This window comes from Leptonychotes weddellii, chromosome 6 (assembly GCF_054177405.1).
Source record: "Leptonychotes weddellii isolate Sample4059 chromosome 6, ASM5417740v2, whole genome shotgun sequence".
Lineage (NCBI taxonomy): Eukaryota > Metazoa > Chordata > Mammalia > Carnivora > Phocidae > Leptonychotes > Leptonychotes weddellii.
In genome coordinates, this window is record NC_138374.1 from 95,863,391 (window position 1) to 95,885,191 (window position 21,801).

The following is a 21,801-nucleotide window of genomic DNA, read 5'->3' on the forward strand; positions in this document are numbered from 1 at the left end:
GAGAGCAACGATAATTTCTCAGACCTCTCTCCAGAGGTTCCAGTTGTAGTGCCCGCGAGGATCTAAACCAGCATATAGAGATAGGGGGTCCAGTCAGCACCCAGGGTGGATCACTTGGGGTGTTAGGCAAATCAGCAGCACTCTCCTCAAAGTCCCCCGCCCCGTGAGGAGCATGGCCATAATTTCTGCCACCTGGGGCATGAAATGAGCGAGGACCATGTATGAATGAGAAAAACCTCTGAAGTCCTGTGGGGTGGGGGGCAGGGTGTCTGTGTCACGTGCATAGATAGAAACCCTAGTGGGGGGCATCCCTGGCATTCTTGCCAGAACTAGAAATTTGCATTTAGTGACCTTATCAAAAATTGCTCGGGAAAAGCTGAATGGGCTCCAGTGCTGATGAGAGCAAGTCCCTCATACTTTGCTCAAGGATCTCTGTTTTGTCTCCAGCCGGCCCATCTGTAATTGGAAATGAGCTCTGCTTAGTCCAGAGAGGCTTCGGGCTGAGTGCAGACATCCTCTGGCAACAAGGGAGCCCATCCTGGCACAGGAACCGCCCACCCTCACCCAGAGGCCCGGGGTGGGATTGTAGTGATGTCTCCTGATGACTTTGGAAGGAGGCTGGAGTGGATCAGAGCCGAACTTGGGAACCGCCTGGGTGGCCTCTTAACAGAATGGCCCTGGCTGGGCCAGTCCAGGTCTTGTCAATTGTGAAAAGTGCCCCGAGGTTTAGAATCCGGCCTGATGATCATTAACACTAATGAAAACTGCTGCTACTTATTAAATGTCCCTTCTCTGTGCCAGACAAGGCTTTGCAAAATCAATGTGATTATCCCTGTATTTCACGTGAGGAGACTGAGTTGGGGAGAGGTTAAATAACTTGCTAAGAGCATCAAGCTAGTCAGTGGCAGAGTTGCTGTGTGAAGCCGGGTCTCCCAGTTCCAAAGGCCGTGCTCCTTCCGCAGTGCTAGTCTCCTCCTGTTAAGAACAGATGCACATGTGGAAGCTGGACATCCAGAGCCATCGTGAATAAGCACTGGTATTTGTAGGTCCAAGAGATGTTGTGATCCCGTTAGACTTTAGGGAAAGTGCTGGCCTGGTAAAAAACTGCATGCTCTTCATTCCCTCCAGGACTCAGGGATTTAATTATACACAAAGGATTGATTCTTTAATATGTAAAGTGTAAACTGCAACTTACCTTTCAATGAGCATCCAAAAGATTGCTAAGCTGCTGATGAAGTCCTGGAAAAACAGTCGCTTTCGTATGTTGCTCTTGGAAGAGTAAATGGGTACAACTTCTTTGGAAGATGTTTTAGAAACATCTCCTAAAATTAGAAGTGTCCACACCATCAGACCCAGTGATTCCATTTTTAGGAATTGAGCTTGCCGGTATATTGGCCCATGGACACAAAGACACATGCACAGTATGGCATCATTTGAGCTACGAAAGAATAATTTACGTGCTCATCCAAGACGGACTTGTTAAATATCTTGTGGTACCTCCCAGGTAGTTGAATACGGTCCTATTCATTCATAAAACAAAACAAAACAAAAACCGGAAAAAAAACCTTAGGAAATTTCTCTATAACTGATAGGGAATGATTTCTAAGATACATGGCTAGGTGGAAAAAATGCATAGAGGATTTATAATATGCTAATGTCTATGTTATGAAAGAGGAGTCAGAGAATTCCAAGATATTTGCTTGAATGTACATAATTATATATAAAAACCCTAGTAAGATCTGTTGCCTTCAGGGAGAGTGGACCAAGAAACCCTTCTGTACCTTTCAATTTTGAACCCTGTGAATACATTAACTATTACAAAAATCCTCTTTCCTTGCCCTGTGCCTGAGAGGTTCCCTTGAGCTCTTCTCTAGCTGAACAGTGGGGTGACAGCCCCGCCCTCAGGTTGCTTGAGGGGTTCCATTGGGCTCTGGGCCGTCCACAATTCTTTTAAGTATGCAGGTCGTGCTTGGACAGCTGGAGGGGGAGGTGCCTTTAGACACCCTTCTGAGCGGGGTGGGCAAGATATGACCCTCTAGCCTTGAAAACAATATGAAGAAATAGAAACCATCCTTCTCTTTGTTGCCCTAATACTCCCTGGTCCTGGAGACACTGCGGGCACCTGGGCGGCCTTAGGGGAGGGAACAGGAGGAACAGTGTGGCTGCACGCCAGTGAGGGCAGTAGGTCTGTTTCTGGTGTTTCACTTGGGCTTCAGAAAGGAGAGAAGAGAGATACACTTGAAAGAAAAGTTTTGAAAATTATTCTGGGCTCTAGGGCCAGATTGTCCCAGAAGAGGAAGGAAGATTATTGATTCAGCTGTGGTGGTATCAGTGTGCCCTGGAACACCCCCTTGGGTGCCTCCCATCAACACAGATGGCCAGCTCAGCGCCCCCCCCAAGAATTCCCTTCTGCTGATCATCACCCACCCTGGAAGCTTCTAGATGCATGAAGGGCATGGGAGCAAGGCTTCCAGCACTGTTATGTGGGAAGCCTTCCTTAGGAGCTAAGTTCCAGCTACTCTGCTAAGCACTCTGCCTACATCATCTCATTTAACCTCCCGATCAGGTATGTGTGAGAGCGCAGGATCTTTGCCATCAAGCAGCACCTTTCTGCTCTTCCTCCGATGACCTTCCTCCCGGGCACAGGGACCTGCAGCAGCGGCTCGGGAGCATCACAGGTGCTCAGAGACAGGAGCTTGGGTCTAACAGCGTGTGGCTGAGCGTTACACACTTTGATGGATGAGCTGGACTCTTTGCAGCCTGGGGAGGTTTGTACAAGGCACAGTTCAGGGACAAAGCCGTCAGCGTTCATGGGATGGATTTCCGGCTTTCCTGCTTCTCTCCCTGCAGCGTGTGCATTAGGGCTGGGCCCCCTGGCCCGTGAGTGTGATCTTCCGCGGGGATGGAGCGGGGAAAGGGAGGGATTGTCTCTGCTCTGGTGCAGATGCTAGTGGCATCGAGATGCTCGGGAGACCCTGTGTCTGTACCCAAGGAAGAAGCTGGGCAGGGTGGCCCCCGAGGCCCAGGTCTGTGCTGGGAGGCTGTCTGCTGTTTGGCAAAACCAGTCTGAGAGCCAGGGGCCTGGCTCACAGCAAACCTTTCTCCTCCCACGCAGCTCACCGGCTAGGGCTCACCTCTGACTCCCATTCCACTTCAAAAGGTAACAGCTTGAATTTTTCCCCAAATGAATTCTAGAGCAAGGGCAGCTGCTTCTTCTGTATCCTGCTATGGCTCACGGGGGTGAGAGCGAGAAGCTGGACGGGGCTCTCAGCTAAGGCTGCTAGAACCTCACCACGAGGGGGAAAGCCAGATGCCCCAACTATTTAGGAAAAAAAGTCACCTTATGACACACAAAAGTGGTGTTTACATAGCATAGCGAAATAGTAGTGGATGATCAGTCTAACACACTTCGGTTTGGAAAATGAGTATCATTCAAGGCACCGGGAAGACAGAAAGATGAGCAAGGTGTGGTCCCTGGGCTTGAGTTGCCCACAGGCAGTGTGGGAGGACCATTCACATCAGCAGCTGGGCCCTGCAGAATACAGAAATAAGTGCTAAGTAGAGCTACAAATGACATGCGGTCGGTCACATGCAGTGGGGCTAAAGTGAACCTGGGGCTGGCCCCCGGAATTCCGGCAGACTGTTAAGGTCTTTCTGGAGGAGGTGATTTTTGAGCTGGGCCTTGAAGGTTAAGTACAATTTTGATAGACAAGCTCAGGAGAAAGGGCAGAAGAGGCCAAGAGAATGGGTTTCGATAGACTATGGACCGCTTAAAGATACATTAATATCAGTAATGCCATTATTTACTCAAATTCTGCCACAGACATAATACATGGCATTTTCAGGTGCTTGCAGAGTAAAACTGTTTAGATCCCCATAAGATAGACAATTACTATGATTTTTTTTTTTTTGGTGGTAAAATCAACAGGGCTTGGTGATGGATAGATAGTAGAAGTGATTCCCACAAGCGCAAGACTATAAAACTATATTACGTTTACATCAGATTCATTTTACTTATTAAAATAACAACGGATGGTAGCTTACCTATGTGAAATTGACATTTCTGTTGTATCCAACCACTGCATGACCATGAGCTTCCCAGTGGAGAGTCAGCAGAGCACTAGGAATGGGGATTCAAGTTCTGCCCCACCATTTTGTTCGTCTGCTTATTCACTCATGGATTCACTCATTCACTTATTCCTGCATGCAAAAAAGATGATCCGTGTGCCTGAGCCAAGTACTGGCCTAGGTGGGGAGAGAGAGAGAAAAGAGAGAGCCATGGTCCCTGTAGCCTCCAGGAGCTGGCAGGACATGGGAGAGATCACAGGAGAAGGTGATGAATGCCATAGTAAAAATAGCAACGAAGGACTGTGGGAAACCATAATATGTGCTCAGTAAATGCTGGTTGCTAAAACGAATAAGCAATCTGATAAACAGTACCAGATACCATCAAGAGAACAAATTAGAGGGCTAAAAATATTTCTTTGGATTTGGCCAGTGGGTCTCAAACACTTGCTCATGTTGTGAAACCCATGGAAATCGTGGTGTTTTCTGGAGAATACCATAACATTTTGAAATGGCTGAATATATAATTTTGGACTAAATCAGAGAGCATCTTCCGCTAGATTCTACCACAGACATAAAATAGCGGACACCAAGTTTTGAGAAAGAAAACTTTATGAAACAAAAGCTTTAAATTGAGGATAAGTCTGTCAGCTAATTTTTTTTTCTATGAATCAGGGAAAAACTGCCAAGATTCTATTTTAGTGCAGGAAACCCTCAGTCCAGCTGGTAGAACACCAGGGATCCACAGGCGCACAGTTTTGGCAGTTTGAAGGTTGTTGATGACTTTAGCAAGGGCAATTTCAGGAGAATAATGAGGCCAGAAGCTAGATAGAATTGGGTCGCGTTTTCATGATGTCAAGCAAGTATTTATTGAGTGTCACGGGGGCTACAGTGTGGAGGGGAAACCAGAACTGTCAAAATCCCAGGCTTCATGGAGTTTGAAGTCATTTGGGGAGACAAATTTGTCAGAGTAAGTGTAAAGTGACACTTATAGGAGCAATAAGGTAGAAGCCCATGGCATGATAAGGGCATTTAATAGGAGGTCTGGGCCACTCAGGGAGGACCTGGGAAGTCCTCAGAAATGTCCTTTTTCTCAGAAAATGATGGTTCATCCGTCCTTTCATCCTCAGAAAATGATGGTTCAGCTGGGACCTGGAGACTGAGTAGGAGCGGAGGAGGTGAGGAGGGTTTGGGAGCTGAGAAAGGATATTCCAGGAATGGGGGAGGGTCATGGCTAGAGCAGGCATGGCATTTTGAGGTTCCCAAGGCCAGTGGACTGGGGTGCAGAGAGGGAGAGGGAGAAACACGTGAGATGAGCAGGAGAGGCAGGAGGGAGTTTTATCAGCCGCAGTAGGGACTCTGATGTTGATTCTAAAGCAACAGGTAATCACTGAAGTACTTAAGCAGGAGGGTGACACAGCCAGATTTCTCATTTCAGAAGGATCACGGTGACCATAGAGTGTGGACAGTAGATTTGAGGTGGCCAAGGGAAGATCCAGGGAGACCTATCGGGAGATGGTTGTTTATGCTGGGACATTTATTGTGGGGTAGAAAGAAGTAGATAGATTGGAGAGGTTTAGAAGGTAAATGGACAGGATGTGACGGTTTGGATGTGAGAGGTGAGAGGGAAGTACTGGGGATGAGCCCTAGGCTGCCAGCTTTGTAGCAGTGGATGGAGGTACCATTCCCCGAGACAGGAAATAGTCACACGTCGTAAGTTCAATCTCAGCATGTTGTACTTGAGGAGACTTTGAACCATCTGAGTGCAGAGGTCAAGAAGCCAGGGGGATATAGGGACAGGAATTTGGAGGAGAGGTCTGGGCAGGAGATGTGTCCCCGTAAATCATCAACATCCAGGGGTAAATGAAACCATGGCATGGATGAGGCTGCCTAGGGAGGAAGGATAGGCGTAGAAGAGAAGGCCTGGGGTTGACTTTGAGTTAGGATGAGCCTAGAAGGTAAGCAGAGAAGGATGATCTAGAGAGATAGGGAGAAAAGCCAGGAGGGGGAAATGTCATGAAAGCGAAGGGCAGAGTGTTTCCTGAATAAGAGAAGAGGAAGCATAGGGGCTGCTGAAAAGTCCATGAGAATGAGGACCAGTAAATGTGCATTGGCTTCAGAAACGCAGAGATCACAGGTGATTTAAACAAGAGCGTCAGGGATGTTATGGGCAAAAGTCAGACTGTAGCTGGTGGAGGACCAAGTGGACACTGAATGTATAACTGAACATTCCAGAGGTTTGGCTGTGATAGTTGAAGAGATGGTTGGTTTTGTTCTGTTTTAATGGGAGGCAGTTGAGCACCTTTAAATGTCAATGGGAAAGACCCATTCAAATGGAAAAGTAATAGGTTCAAGGAAGAATAATCCATAATGTGAGGTTCCTAAGAACATGGGTGGACCCCCTCAAACGTGCAGGTGGAGGGATAGCCCTTAGGATGGAGAGGGGCCATTCTTTGGGACAACTGGACAGAAGGAGGGTAGAATGAGAGCAGATGTGAGTTTGTATGAGGTGGTAGAGGATGAGAATGTTGCTGTCTGATGCAGAGAAGGAAGGGTGGCTAGTGGGGAGAGAGGATGGGGGAAGAAGTTTATTTTAGAAGGGAGTGATGAGGACAGTGAAGAGACAGAGTGAAGAAAATAGTGAGAGATGACACTATTGGGGCATTTATTAGCTGTGTGACTCGAGCCCATTTTCTTACCTGTAAAATGGGAATAATCACCATGATGCTGATTCCATGGAGTTGTGCCTGGCATGTAGAAAGTGATCAACAAATGTATGCTGCTGTTTGAACTTTTATTCTCACCATCAGTGGCTAGTACAGTGCTGAACACATAATTGGTTTTAGTATGAAATTGTCATCAATACTCCCAGGTATTCAATACCTAAAAATCAGATAGACGTCTCTCCATATGCCACATGTCTCCCTTCCCGTCTGTGAAGCACCAGTCTTTCTTCTCTAAGCCGTTGGAAGCTTTTTTGCTACTTAATGCTGAGGGATTTATTTGTATGTGGTGCTTAGCCACGGCAGATTCTATTAGGAGGGTTAAGCATATGGGCAGGGCACTGGGCCAGGGTGAAGAGAGAAGAGGTTTAATTAATTCAAGAGCCCAGTCTCCTCTGACCTCAAGAGGACAGGGCATCTGTGGAAGTCACTCCTTCATTTCTTTTATAACATCCAGTGAAGCCAACTTTGAACTAAGCCTGCACCCTGGGCTGAGATACAGACATGAATAGGAATGGTTCCTGCCCTTGTGATATTAATTTGACCAGATAAATGTTGTAGTGACAGGATCGCGTGCTGGGGAGCTCAGAAGAAAGAGTCCCTAGATGTGCCCAGACTAGGCAGGGAAGGCTTCCCGGAGGAGGTAGTGTTTGAGCTGGAACGTGAAGGTTAACATCTTTGTAGACCAGAAGGGAAATAGACAGAGAGGGAATATCTTTGCCGACAAGAAGGGAAGTCTTCTGGGCCTTCGAGTCACAGTTAGGCCCAGGAGCCTCTGGAGATGGTGGGGGGAATGGAACCTGCATTTGGTCCAGTAATGTCAGAACAGGAAGTGCCAGGTGACGGGGATGAGGTGAGACCTCCTGGCCTAAGGACCTGGAATTGAACCTGTAGGAGATGTAGAACCACTGTAGATTTTTGGACAGCGGCAGAGTCATTGGTCAAGAGGCGGTGGTCATAGTCTAGGCAAGGCTTGACTCAAGGACAATTTCAGTGATATGGGTCCAAGGTAGAGTCATGCTCGCGGATGAGTGAAATGAAACTAAAAGCCACTGGCATTATGGAAGTCGTGGAAATACGAGGCTGGGGTGTTAGAGAGCCCACCTGTGTATATTGAAACTTTCTAGGATGATGGCAGAACCTCAGATGAAAGGGAAACAATTGCTAGAGTCCTCAATGAGTGAAGGAGAGGCAGTGGTGGAGTAAAGGATAGAGTAAAGAGTAATCAGATATCATGGACCTCAAAGGAATAAGGATATTTGCAAAGTAACAGAAATGAAACACTCTAGACTCTAATTCTGGAAAACAGAAGAGACTCCTGAAAAGATTGAACTGTTGCTTATTTCCAAGGGGAGGTGGCCACCACAAAACAGGTGGGATGTAATTCCAAGCTCTTGGGCCACTGAGTACCATTGGAGGACACCATACAGCATTACAGATGGGTGTCCACAGGTTCAAGATCTCAGAAATGGCTGAGTCCTCATATGCCTCCACGATCCATGATGTTGTCCTTGGTGGAGTCTCTTTCCCAGACCTCTCAGAGAATCATTTCCAACCTCTTTGCTGAGGTCTCGCTGATCCCAGGCATGTCTCTCACTGAGGCAAAGCAGTTAAGCCAATAGCACCATTCATCTTAGGGGGCTGATAGTTCAGCACCAGGCTTCTCCTGGCAGATGGGTTTCATTGCCAACTCTCTCTCTGTTGGGCAAACTCTGTACCCAGTGACGTGCTGGGCACGTTGGAGAAATCAGAAAAAATACCAGACATGGTCCATGCCCTCAAAGATCTCATAGTCTAAATAGAAAAGCCAGATTGGCACACCGGGAACAGTAAGAGGCAGTAAATGCCTTGTCTGCTTTATTAAGGGGTAGGTGGCTGGGTACAGACAGGCGTATTACACCTGTCTGGTCAAGAGTTGAGAGTGATAGAAAAGAGAGAGTAAGGAATCCAAAATGACCTTCAGATTTTTGACTGGGGGGAGGAGGCCTGGGGAGCGGTGGCGCCATTCCGAGAGACAGGAAGTACAACAGGGGAGAGACTTGGAGGGGTGGTAAAGAGCCCTGACTTGAGAGTGGAGAGTTTGCAGCCTTATTTAGGTGGAGGTAGATGTGGAATTCAGCTGCCCTTGTTGATGTGAGTGTACTGAGTATCAGTGTTTTAACAAAGGGAAAAAAGTTAATGAGGAGGCAAATGAAGACAATGGTAATAGAAGGATGGAGAAGGGATAGATCCTCAAAACATTTAAGGGATGAAGTGGATAAGATTTGGTGGTTGAGTGGATTTGAGGGGAGAGCTGGAGAGAGGAGACTGGAATGACTCACAAGTTACTGGGCTCAGGGACTAGGTGGATGGTGGTACCACTAATTAGGAGGAGGGATGCAGGAGGAAAAGCACTTTGGTGGGGGAAAGAGCAGGTAAAATGATGAGGTCTGTTTGAGACCATTTGAATTAAAGATTCCTGTGGGAGAGCTAAGGATGCAGTGGCTAGGAGCCACTTGGTGGTGCAAGTCAGAAACCCAGGAGAGTTCAACCTAGTAACATAGCTCTGGGAATCGTCCATGGACAGGTGAGGGCCTAAGGCAGGCATGGTGGGGCAAGGATGGAACCTCGGGAAAGACTCATGTTTATGAGGGGAGTGGTCTAGAGGGGACAGTCTATGAGGGAATAGTCAGGGTGGCATGAGTTGAATCAGAGAGGCAGTATTACGAGGGGTTGATGATGGTTCTTGTAGCTTCTTGTTCCCTTTCTGTCTCAGAGAACATGCCGATCTGCTCTGGGAGAGAATTCTTATTTGAATTTCAGAGCTTTCCTCAATCAGATCATCTCTCCAAATGCTTCCCTACTGGCAGACACATGCTAACTCCATCTTCTGGATTCTTTAGAATCTAAATCAAGATATTTTACTACAATATTTGAGGAGAAAAAGCTGCAGTTTTTTGGAAACAAGCTTTTAGTGGTTTAAGAAAAGAACAACAGAAAGAGGAAACGAGCTAATGCTCCCCTCCCACCCCGTCAGCCTTTCTCTCTGCACCATCTGCATGTCTGCTCAGGCTCTCCCCCACCTCACACTTTCCCTCGCTTGGTGAGTTTGAGTAAGTGTGAAGGGCATAGAGATTTGGGGTCTCCATAGACACTAGAAATAGTTCCTTCTTGCCCCTTTCCTCTCTTCACCTCATAAGCCACCGCCTTGGAGTTCCTGGCCTTCTGGACATCCATCCCATCCATCCCTCCGCCCAGGACTGACGTTAAGGAGGTATGACTTGCTAGGGCCATGCAGGTTGTCACGGTGTTTATATGCTTTCTTCTCAAATGGCAAGTGGCCACTTCGTGGGGTTCCTTGAGTCCCCCACCTCTGGGGCTGCTCTAGCCCCTCCCTTAGGACACCCAGACTCCCCCAGAGTCCAGCCACCAAAGGGATAATGCCCGGCACGGCAGGGACCGCCTCTTGCCGGCTCCCGGGCTGTGGTGGGCATCAGTTCTGACTAGTCCCCATGTGCCCTGCCAGTTGTTCCAGAGTTTTCGCGACCCCCCTTCACCATGTGTCTGTTTTTCCATCCAGCTCTATCTGGAGGCTCACTGTGTGTCAGACACCGAGCCGGGTGCTGGAGATAAAATGGTGGACAAGGCAGACGAGGTCCCTCCCTGGCTTCGTGGGACCTGCAGTCTTGAGCAGGATCTCTCAGTCTAATCCCTATGGACAGTCCTTTGCTGTGGGAGGCTGTTCTGTGTCTTGTTTGGCCTTCAGTGGCATCCCTGGCTTCTACGCACTAGATGCTAGCGAGCAGCACCCTCCCCCAGCTGCGACAGCCAAAGATATGTGCAGACATTGCCCAGTGTCCCCCTCTGGGGGACAAAATACCCCCACCCCCACGGAGAGAATAAAAAGTATTCTCAAACAACTGATCACAAAAATAAAAATACGATTACTAAATATAAAGATGCTCTTAAAAAAAAAAAGTGAGCATGTACCATCCAGAGAATGAAAGGAGACTTATTTTAGGTTCAGTTCTGAAGCAAGGCTTCCTGGGTGAGGTAGCCCTAAAGCAGAAGCCTGTGGGACAAGAAGGAGCCGGTCACATGAGGAATGATAGACTGAACATTCCTGGCAAGAGAAGATCCCAACACCAGAAAGGGCCTTAGCTATTTGAAGATCAGAAAGAAGTCTCGTTGGCCGGGGCCGAGGGACCAAAGGGAGAAGCGGTACAAGCTGAGACTGGAAAAGTAGGTAGGGGCTAGGTTTATGTAGGGCCTCATGCTGTTTTAAGAGTAATCCAAATATTTGTGCCATGTTGTAAGAAGGAAAGAGATATGCACAGATTGATGTGTGAGGCAGGTCGTCTGTCTGCTAAGTGGCTGCCAGTTGGGAAAGAACTAAATGGGCCAGGAGCCTGAGGGTAGCCTAGAGCTTGGCGGTGGGGACAGGGAGATGCAGATGGATTTGAGGTTTGCCCCCCTCATTCATGATGTCTCACATACTACGGTCATCCCAAGGGTTGGCAGTACGGGTACTGGGACTACCTTTACCTTCTTCAGTAACATTTATTGGGTGCCCACTGTCTGCCCAACCTGTAAGACACTGACCCAGGCAGCTCCAAGTCTAGTAGGGACACGGACACAGTGTGCTCAGACTCGAGAAGTGCTGTGGACGGGAGCTAATCCGGCCTGGGAGAGGGGGAGGGTCGGGGAAAACTGGAGGAAGTGACACCTCAACCAAGTGATCAAAAAATCAGTTCCTCAAGTGACGTGGAGGAGAACGGGCATGCCGGACCTAGCACAACCGAGCAGAGACCCAGAGCGTGCACACAGCACGGCAGGGCAGAGACAGGTGGGAGAGGAGGCTAGAGGGACTGGCAAGGGCTAGACCATGACAGCAAATGCAACCTTTGGGTCTCAAGGGACAACTGACAGTAAGGTGAACACAGGAGCGGATGGAGGTGTGGTCTTGTCTCCTGCAGGGCATCCCCTCCCCTCTTGCTACCAGAGGGTCCTTTCAAAGCCTAGAAGTGCTGAAGGCCTCTGTGTGTTCCCCTCCTCTTGTGTGTCCCCTGAGGTTCCACACAATGCTCCCGGGTGTCCTCATCCCACTCCACCTCTGGGCACCAAGGGACGAGCACTTTCCTGGACTGCCACCCTCCACCCTGCCTTACACACGCTGCTCCCTAAATCCTGAACGGAAATCCGAAACAGAGAGAGAACACTGGATGGTTCTCACGGTGAAAGCAATTCATATCAACTGAACTGTTTCATATAAGAAGGGATTTCTCCAGCAAACCAGCAGTCACATAAAATGATGTAGAAACATTTTACATGACAAGATAGTCACGATCTATTGCTAAATTATAAAATGGCATGAATCTGAGACCCCAGTGAGCACGTGTGTGTGTGTGTGTGGGGGGATGACAAAGTGTTACCAGCGCTTATCTCCCAGTGGATGGAGTCACAGGATTTTAACTTACCTATTTTTAAAAATTTTCTAATACGCATTTAGGACTTTCATGATGAGACACAACGTACAAAGCTGCTCTAGGGGTCTGGTTGGCAGTGTTCCCAAGAGTCATTGACCTCTAGCTGGTGACCCTGACTGCTCTTTGGAGACACTTAGTATCTTTCTCCAGGAGGACTGCAACAAGACGAATTCATTAAGTGCTTTCAGTCCCAAAGATGACAGGAGCCAGGAAGGCATAAAGTCTTGTTACTACACAGCCAGCCGACAGCCCAGCCGGTAGCCTTGATGTCTGTGTGTTTATTTATTAACAGGACTTTATGTATCCATCCTCTGCAAGCTCCAGGAGCTTCCCAGCTGACTTTGATACAGATCATATTCTCAAAATGGTGCAGCCCATCAGACAGAATAAAGACAGGGCTGGCTCACGAGAGGATTAAAACCAAAAGCCCACCGTCCTAGGAAGCAAAATAAACCTGAAAGGATATTGACGGGTGTCGGTGAGGTGTTAGGAGAACAGAGTATGGGAGGAACGTGCTCGATTCTTGGGTCACTTTCTTTAACGTAACAGTTATCAGATACATTTTCCCATGCCAAGCACGGAGTCTGTTACTATATACATTTCCCCCCCTTTAAACTTCAGGACAATTCTTCCAACAGTCCCTGTTTGGAACTGTTGAAATAGGCTCAGAGGGAATAAATAACTAGTTAACGACAGCTTAGGTTTTAACATAGCTGTTTTTTTTTTTTTTTTCACTGAACCCCACCCCAGCCTACACCTCCCTGCTCCACGGATACTGCTTAAAGGCAGGGAATTTTAAAGCTTGGAAAATGTCCCACTGACTTTGGCTTAGAAGTTACTCAGCATTGAGTAGATGCCAAATGCTCTTGTTGAATGGATGGATGGATGGATGGATGGATGAACAAAAGAGAATGATTTTTGAAAGGCCATATAATCACATAAAGACAGACATAATCGCATTAGAAACCTATGGCGTAGATAGTTGCTACAAATGAATGTGGCCAGGATTCAGTAGTACTTTCTGTTGCTTCCTTAAGAGTTATGAGATATGGCTATAATGGGAGTAAACCTCAGGAGAGTCATTTCTCGAGTGCTGGAGAGAACGGGGATCATGCTGGGTATGTGGGACAGGCAGGGCTGTCACGGTTGGGGTGAAGGAGAAGTGCTAGCCTGGTGGAGTTCCCTTGCACGAAGCTAGATGTTTGCACATTGGTTACCAAGGTCCTCCTGTGACCTAGCACTTTGCCGGTGCCTGATCTATTCTCATGGACCGAGGAGCAAGGAGGCCCAAACAGCGAGCCTTCCTGGGCCACTTGTGAGAGAAATGCTTTTTTTTTTTCAAGGTTGTAGCAAACGGACAGCCTTCCCTGGGCTCACATGAAGAGCTGTTCTTCTCCACGTGTGCTGCTCAGGGATTGGTTATTGGCTCAGCAAGGAGAAATTGAGGAGGAAAGCTGTGATTCACCTCTCTTCTCTCCTTATTCATTTTCGTTGCTGTGCAGAGAAAAAGCTCACATATTCCTTGTTCCGGCTCTGCATTCGGCAGCCAGCAAAGGAGTGAAGGCCACGGCGTCCACACTTCTGTCGGGCCGAGAAGAGAAATGCTTTGGGCAACATGTTGGTCTTTATCTTCCAGGAGCTCAGTTTCCTTGAAAAGAGAATACACAGCGCCTGTAAGATTCCAGAGCAATGCCACTGAATTACGAAAATCTGAGAGTGAAGGGGCTGCAGGACACAGGGCTGGCTAGTTTCTACTTCTGAGAAATGAGGCCATTGGGATGGATTCTTTTTTCCTCTTCTTCTGCTCTAAGAACGTGCGATTCTCCAGTCCAAGACTGATAAGGTTAATCAACGAAGACCTGTAGGCACTGTCTTCTTAGGGAGAGCAGAGAACTTAGAGACCTGCATCTCAGCCCCAGTGGAGATCTCTGGTGGTAGGCTGGGGCAAGTCCCATTTTACAGATGTGGAAACTGAAAGCCAGACCAACCCCTTCCCCCACCCTCCCCCAAAAGGCAGGGGAGTCCCAATGCATGGACCTCTGCAAAGGCCGCAAGACAGCTGCCTTCCCTTGATGGAGAAGAGGTGCTTTCTCAGAGGCCTCAGGCAGGTGTGTGGAGTCTGCATTCCTCTCTCTCAGAGCCTCACTCAGACTTTGCCCCTGGTGCTTCCTTGCCAGCCCCATCCACTTTGGGTTGGGGAACCACTTTGAAAAATTATTTCTAAAAGATCACACACACACACATACACACACGCTGAGTGAGCTCTTTGTATTTTATAATGGAAATCATAAACGGCTCTCAGGCTAAATGAAACCTGAACCAATCAAACAACTTTCCCAGGCGCTCAAAAGAAACAAGATTCACAGAACTGGCTGGCAGTATGGCAGAAAATAGAGCTGATGGAGAGACGCCCATGTGGGTGTGGGGTGACCTTGACAAGGGAGACACAAGGCAGTATTTTTATCTGCCTTTCTTTCCTCAGGACACTGATGCTGTCCCACGCGCCAGCACCAGGCTCTGTTTCATCTCCTGACACCTGGGCAGAAGGGATGGGGAAGGCCGCAAGGCAGATAAGAGTATACCCATTGGAGGAGTAGGGAGACCAAGCCGTAGATGCAGACTGTGCCCTGTGTAGAGTCGTATGGACAGGCTTTGGGGTTCCCCATATAGAAACGGTTTGCCCAGACTCTGATTCAGAGTTTCAGCGCTTGAATTCTAGAATCTCGAGGATTTCCTCAGAGAGAGAGAGCACGCACAAGCAGGGGGAACGGCAGGCAGAGGGAGAAGCAGTCTTCCTGCTGAGCAGGGAGCCTGATGCAGGACTCCAACCCAGGACCCCAGGATCATGACCTGAGCCGAAGGCAGACACTTAAGCGACTGAATCACTCAGGCGTCCCTAGTATCCCCAAATTTAAATGCACTTTGCCAGCCGTAGCAACTCCTTCTGTGTCCCCCCCCCCTCCCCCGCCATGGGGACGGCTGCAGCTGGTGGAGGCTGTTTCGATCGGGCCTCGGAGTGGATGCTGCTCTACTTCTCTGCCTGGTGGCAGGGTAGGTGGGGTGTGATGTCTCGGTGCGGTCACCCTCAGACCTGACCGTGCACACCCATCACCAGGGGATCTTGTTAAATCTTGTTCAGTGTGGATTCTGAGTCATCAGGCCCGAGATCCTGCATCTGTCACAAGCTCCGGGGTGAAGCTGCTGGCCCGGGACCCGCGCCATGAGAGCAAGGCCACGCTGCGTGTCAGCCTAGGTGAACCCGAGCAAAAGCCTGTGGGATTCATGCACATGAGAAGTTCCTAAGATTAGAGCATTAGGACGCTGGGGCGGGGGGCGCTTAGATGAACTCGGCGCGTGCGCGAGGAGAGCCGCTCACGAGTGGGGAAGTCAGCAGGGCGCCCAACCCCCAAGCGGGTGTGCACATCTGTAGGGAGGAGTAGTCGCCGATAGTTAAAGCACTGGTTAAGGAAATGCGCGTTGGGAATCATTTTTTGCTTATTTTAAATACCAGAGCTGGTTCAACACTTAGAGCTTTAATCCTCTTGTTCTCCCTTGTGTCCTGGATTTGCTGTCTGGAACGGTAGACAAAGGGGTGTGGTGCCCCACCCGTGCCCAGAAGTCCCACGTGGAGAGTGTGGCGGGCCGGAGGGTGACTGCGGAAAGTGACTTCAGAACTGCCGGAAGAGCCCCAAGGCACCGGACGAAGCCGGGCCTCCAGTTCCCCAGCCGACACTTACCCGCAGTGACATTGCTGGGGGGAGGGGCGGGCGGGGGCGCTAATACTTCCTCAGCCACCTAGGCCCTGACCTGTACGAGCCACCTGGCCCTTAAGCCTCCCGTTGCGATGGATGGACCCTACTCTCCCAAATAATCCGAGTACCCCCGAGAGCATGACCGGTGCGCCCTCTCATCCGAGACACGGTTATTCCTTTTCCACAGCCTTGCACGGAGTCCTCTGTGCCGTCCGCTCTCCCGGCAGTCTTCCCTCAGACACTCAGACAACCCGTGGCGGGCACCAAGATGATGTTACGGTCCAGTGCGGGGAATCTGGTCTCTGCTCTCCGGCCTGCACTGATTCCCGGGGAGCCTTCCCAGGAGATGTAGCAGACATGCCGCTGGCCCTCCAGTTCTGCCTCCTGCCGCCTGGATTCCCTTAGGCCAGGCTTGCGCGAATCTGAAAAATAGCTTTATGCTAATGTGCACTAAAAGCACTCTGCAGACCCGGGTGCCCTGGGAAGAGATTCGGGGTCTCGGTGTTGCCAGCTCCCTGCCCCCCTCCCCGCGCCTGCTGTCAGCATCCACGCACTTCTAATCTCCCCCATGCCTGCCCAGTGTACTACACATTTGTATCTGTCACTTCGGATCCCCCCGCATGGCTGCTCCCGGCCAACTGGGCTTTCTCCTTTCTTCCCAGAATGTTCCCGGAGGACAGCCCAGGCCCGGATAAAGGCTTTCGCTTTCCTTTGTTTCTCTGACTTGGCAACCCCCCACCCACCGCTTGCCTCGAACAAGTACCTTACAGAGCTTGCCCAGTCCCCCTCCCCGCCCCCGCCCCCGTCGCCCCTGTCTGCAGCTGTTGGGGTGCAGCCTCCTGTTTCCAGGGTGGGGGGGGTGTTAGGCAAAAGTAGGGGAGGTTCCAAACACGGCTTCCCTCCCACCTCACTCTCTGAAGGAGCGTATGGTGTTCTGAGGCGCCTCCCAGCACAGAGCAGAGTGAGGTCTCAGAATTTATGATGTCCCCTCAATTCCTACAGCTACGATGGACCCCAGAATTTTTTTGTGTGTTTTTAATTGTGGTGAAAGACATAACATAACCTTCACTCTCCTAACCATTGTTGAATACGCAGTTCAGTAGGGTTCAGTGTATTCACATCGGTGTGCAACAGATCTCTAGACTTTTCTCAGCCGGCAGCACTTATATTCTATACCCACTCAACACTAAGTCGTCTCCTCCCTTCCCCCAGCCCTTGGCAACCACCTTTCTACTTTTTATGATTTTTGACTACGTTAGATCCTTACATGAATGGAATCATGCAGTATCTGCCCTTTTGCAACTGGCTTATTTCACTTCGCATAATGTCCTCGAGGTTCATCCATGTTGTGGTATGTGAAAGATAAAGATAAAAAAAGGATTTTTTAAGGCTGCATAATATTCCAGTGCGTGTGCGTGCGTGCGTGCACACACTGTTCTTTATTCATTCATCTGCCCACAGACATTTGGGCTGCTTCCTTCCTTTTTTTAACCCCTTAATTTGCAGCTAGTCACCCACATAGAGTGACTTGCCTGAGACCACACAGCCGATCAGATGTGCGTTTGCTCAGGATTTTACGTTGTCTCCTGGGTCCTGGCATCAGCATGTGGGGGGCTCTGGTCCAACCTGGGTGTACTAGGGCAGGCCCTCCGAGAATCTGACAGGCCACAGAGGCACGTGATGACATGCAGCCAGGTCCTGATGTCTGCATACCTGTGAGAACACTCAGCTTTGGCTTTGGTGTGGTCAGATGCTCTATGTGTATGGACGCTGGATTTTTTAAACCAAATGATGCAACTATTACTAATTTGTTTAGGTATGCAAATGATACTGTGTTACACGTTTTAAAAAGAGCTACTCTTAAAAATACATACCACAATGTTTATGAAATTAAACGTATGGGATCTAGGATACGCTTCAAAATAATCAGTGGGAGATTTGGATGAAACAAGGCTGAGGCTCATTATACCATCCTGTCTACTTTTGTAGGTTTCCAGTTTTCTATAATAAAAAGTTTTTCATCTTCAAAATTAAAAAAAAAATCTTACATTTGGATAGGGCCACACTTGTCCACTCCCCAGGAACTTAGCAGATTATTCCTGAAGTAGGAGCAGCTGGGGCCATGATCAATGGTATGTGATAGAGAATAAAATACCACCGCCTCTGGGCTGGGTGAAAACAAGCACACAGAAAGCCTCGCAGGCTGTGCGGCAGCATCCACATGGAGCCCATGGTGGGGCGGCCAGAGGCACGAAGGGCTCAGCTTTCTCTACTGCAGCAGTGCAGGCCCTGGGCTCAGGCCTTCCTGCTTGGACCTGGGGAGCTTCTCCGCCAGACCGTCCTGTGCCCCGTCCCCAGCTTCCTAACTGATGTCTGTTTGGCCGCAGTAGGAAGTAAATATGTTTTTTCACTTATGTATGTGTTCAGTCTTCCATCCCTCATTCCTTCCCATAGATCCTGTCACCCAGCCCTGCTCCATAAAAACGCAGAATAGTCTCCCCTCTGCCCACGTCATCAGCTCTCCATTCACCCCCCTCTGCCTAGAGCCTCAGCACCATCCCCACAGCCACCCATGTATACCACCGAGTCCCAGGTCCTCAGGAGTCTCCTTGACCTCTGTGCCTCCTGGAGGCTGATCACATCCTCTTCTCTCAGATGCTCTCTTCAGGCTCCTTGGCTCCGCGTCAGCCTTGCCTTCCGTCCTTGTCCACCCTTTCTGACTCATCTGCTGGCACGGCCCCACCTTCCCAGCCTCCGAAAGCAAGTTTGCTTGAGACTCTGTCCTCTGCCCACACCATCTATGCAGCTGCTCCAGAAGACCCCTCTCAGTGGCGGAGGGCTCCTGGATCTCCACGCCAACCATCTCTCTTGCTCTTAGTTAGCATTTCAACTTTGCCAAGTGAGGCCAAACTCCACTACTCCCCTCCGAATGGCAACTCCTCCAGAGTTTCTCTTTCTGGTCCCATTACTGCCATTCTCTGTGCCCTCCCACGTGCGGCACCTTCCGTGGCTCACCTCTGTCCGTTCGTAAGTCCTATCACTTCCCCTGTCCCTGAGGTTCCCCCATCCCTCTCCTCTGAGTTCCTCTCACCTGTCCTTCGCTTAGCAGAAGCCATTTGTTCTCCTCTCTCCTGCCCTAGATCCTATTTCCAGTCTTTATGCTTCCAGTCCACTGTTCACGCTCGAGGTTCTCAAGGTGCGGTCTGGACTAAACAGCTTCAGTGTCACCTGGGAATGCATACTCTCGGGCTTCATTCTAGACCTGCTGGTTCGGAAACTCTGGCTAGAGCCCAGCAGTCTGTGTGGGGAGGTTCTGATATATGCTAAAGTTGGAAAAGCGCTGCCCTAAAACCCACCAATAAACAAGTTTCTCCTCTGCTTAAAAACCTAAAACACTTCATTTACTTAGGATTGGTTTCAGCTGGAGGTAACAACTGATAAAGTGGCTTGAACAAGATAGAAATCAATTTCTCGCCCAAAAGAAGTCTGGCCATGGGCCGTGCAGAGCTCCTATAGCAACTCCATGGTGTCATCAAGAACACCCAGCTTCCTAGCTTTCTGTTTCGCTCCTGGAACATGACCCTCTCGTCATCAAGTTTCCTCATGATTCAAGATGGCTGCTAGTGCTCCAGCTATCACATCTTCCCACAGATAGCATCAGATCCCACAGGTTAAGCGCTTAGTCCTACAAGACTGTCCTCCCCACAACTTCAGACGCCAGTTGCAAGTCCATGTTATCACCTGTGCTTTTGTAGATTGGAGGTTCTGTCAACCTCCTCCTTTTGTTCAATTTGCTAGAGCAGCTCACAGATATCAGAAAAATATTTTACTCACTAGATGACTGGTTTATTATAAAGGATATTAAAGGATATGAATCGCCAGCCAGATGAAGAGATACAGAGGCAAGGTGTGGGGGAAGGGCTCAGAGCTTCCATGGCCCTTCTGCACCCACCACTCTCCCCAACCTCCACAGGCTCATCAGTCTGAAAGCCCTCAGAACCCCTCTCCCAGGAAGTTGGAATGAAAGTTCCAGTCCTCTAATCCCAGGGTTAGTTCCCCTGGCAGCCAGCCCCCATCCTTTGGTTACCTAGGGGCTTTCCAGAAGTTACCCTATGAACATAACAAAAGATACCTTTATTGCTTTCAAGATTTAAGAAATCTCAAGAGTTTAGGAGCTCTGTGCCAGGAATTGGATGAAGACCAAATTTACATTTCTTGTCATAAATCACAGTATCACACATCCTAATACAGACCAGGAGGAACAGCAGAAGAGCCGAAAGGACTCTTACAGCCCAGTCGGCTTCCAAGCTTTAAGCAACCTTCCCGCGAGACCCAAATAACTCTTCCACTTAAGTCCGGCTGGTCAGAATATGGTCATATAGCCACATGAGATTCGAGGGAAGCTGGGAAATGCAGGTTTTGTTCTGGGTGGCAGAATGTCCAGCTGAACATTGAGGTTCCCTCAAAAGATTATATCCCATATGATTCCATTTTTGTAACATCCTCGAAATGGCAAACTTACAGAAATGGATAACAGATTCACAGTGGCCAGGAGTTGGAGCATGGGGAGAGAGGGAGATGATGTGGGCTGTCAGAGGATAGCTCCAGGGATCCTTGTCACGGAACCGTTCTGTATCCTGACTGTGGTGGTGGTCACGCGTATCTGTACACATGATAACATTGCAGAGAAGGAAATATACATAGGCAAACATGCATGGATTCAAATAAAACTGGTGAAATCTGCACATCACTGGATTGTGTGAATGTCAGTTTCCTGGTGTGATGATGCTCTATAGTTTTGCCAGATGTTACCATTGGGGGAAACTGGGTAAAGGGTATATGTGATCTGTTATTTCCTTACAAACTAACGGCATGTAAATCTACATTTTTATTTTATTTTTTTTTAAAGATTTTTAAATTTTTATTTATTTGACAGAGAGAGAGACGGCAAGAGAGGGAACACAAGCAGGGGGAGAGGGAGAGGGAGAAGCAGACTTCCCACGGAGCAGGGAGCCCGATGTGGGGTTTGATCCCGGAACTCCAGGATCAGGACCCGAGCCGAAGGCAGACGCTTAACCAACTGAGCCACCCAGGCGCCCCTACACTTTTTTTTTTAAATTAAAGAAACAAAAACAGAGTTGAGGTTCTATTACTAATAAGGAAAGGGAGATGTTATAAGCCACTAGTGGTTTGTGCCATAAACCTAACCCAGTGTCCTGCTGTAAACAGTAACAGTTTATTAGCAAAATTAAAACCTTTAAGATCCCGCGGTAAGGTACCTCCTGAGCAGCCCATACCTTGCCAGTGTAGAGGAAGAAAGACTCCTTTTTTTGGTTCGTTTGTTTGTTAGGTCTTTTATTTATTTATTTCTCCAAATTTTTATTCAAATTCTAGTTAACATATAGTGTAATATTGGTTTCAGGTGTAGAATTTAGTGATTCATCACTTACATACAACACCCAGTGCTCATCATAACATGTGCCCTCCTTAATGCTCATCACCCATTTAACCCATCTCCCGCCCACCTCCCTCCATCAACCCTTGGTTTGTTCTCTATCATTAAGAGTCTCTTACGGTTTGCTTCCCTCTTTCCTTTTCTTCCTTCCCATATGTTCATCTGTCTTGTTTCCTAAATTCCATGTAAGTGAAATCATATGGTATTTGTCTTTCTCTGACTGACTTATTTCACTTAGCATAAATGTATGCTTCTGGCTCCATCCATGTCCTTGCAAATGGCAAGATTTCATTCTTTTTGGTGGCCAAATAGTATTCCATTGTGTATATATAGCACATCTT

The 21,801-nt window shown here is 48.6% G+C and overlaps 1 protein-coding gene across 1 annotated transcript in view; it reads left to right on the top strand.

Annotated features, from left to right (window-relative positions):
- The window catches only part of LOC102748743 (protein FAM163A), a 71,523-nt gene that overhangs the window by 1,149 nt on the left and 48,573 nt on the right, over positions 1–21,801 (top strand). The window lies entirely within an intron of this gene.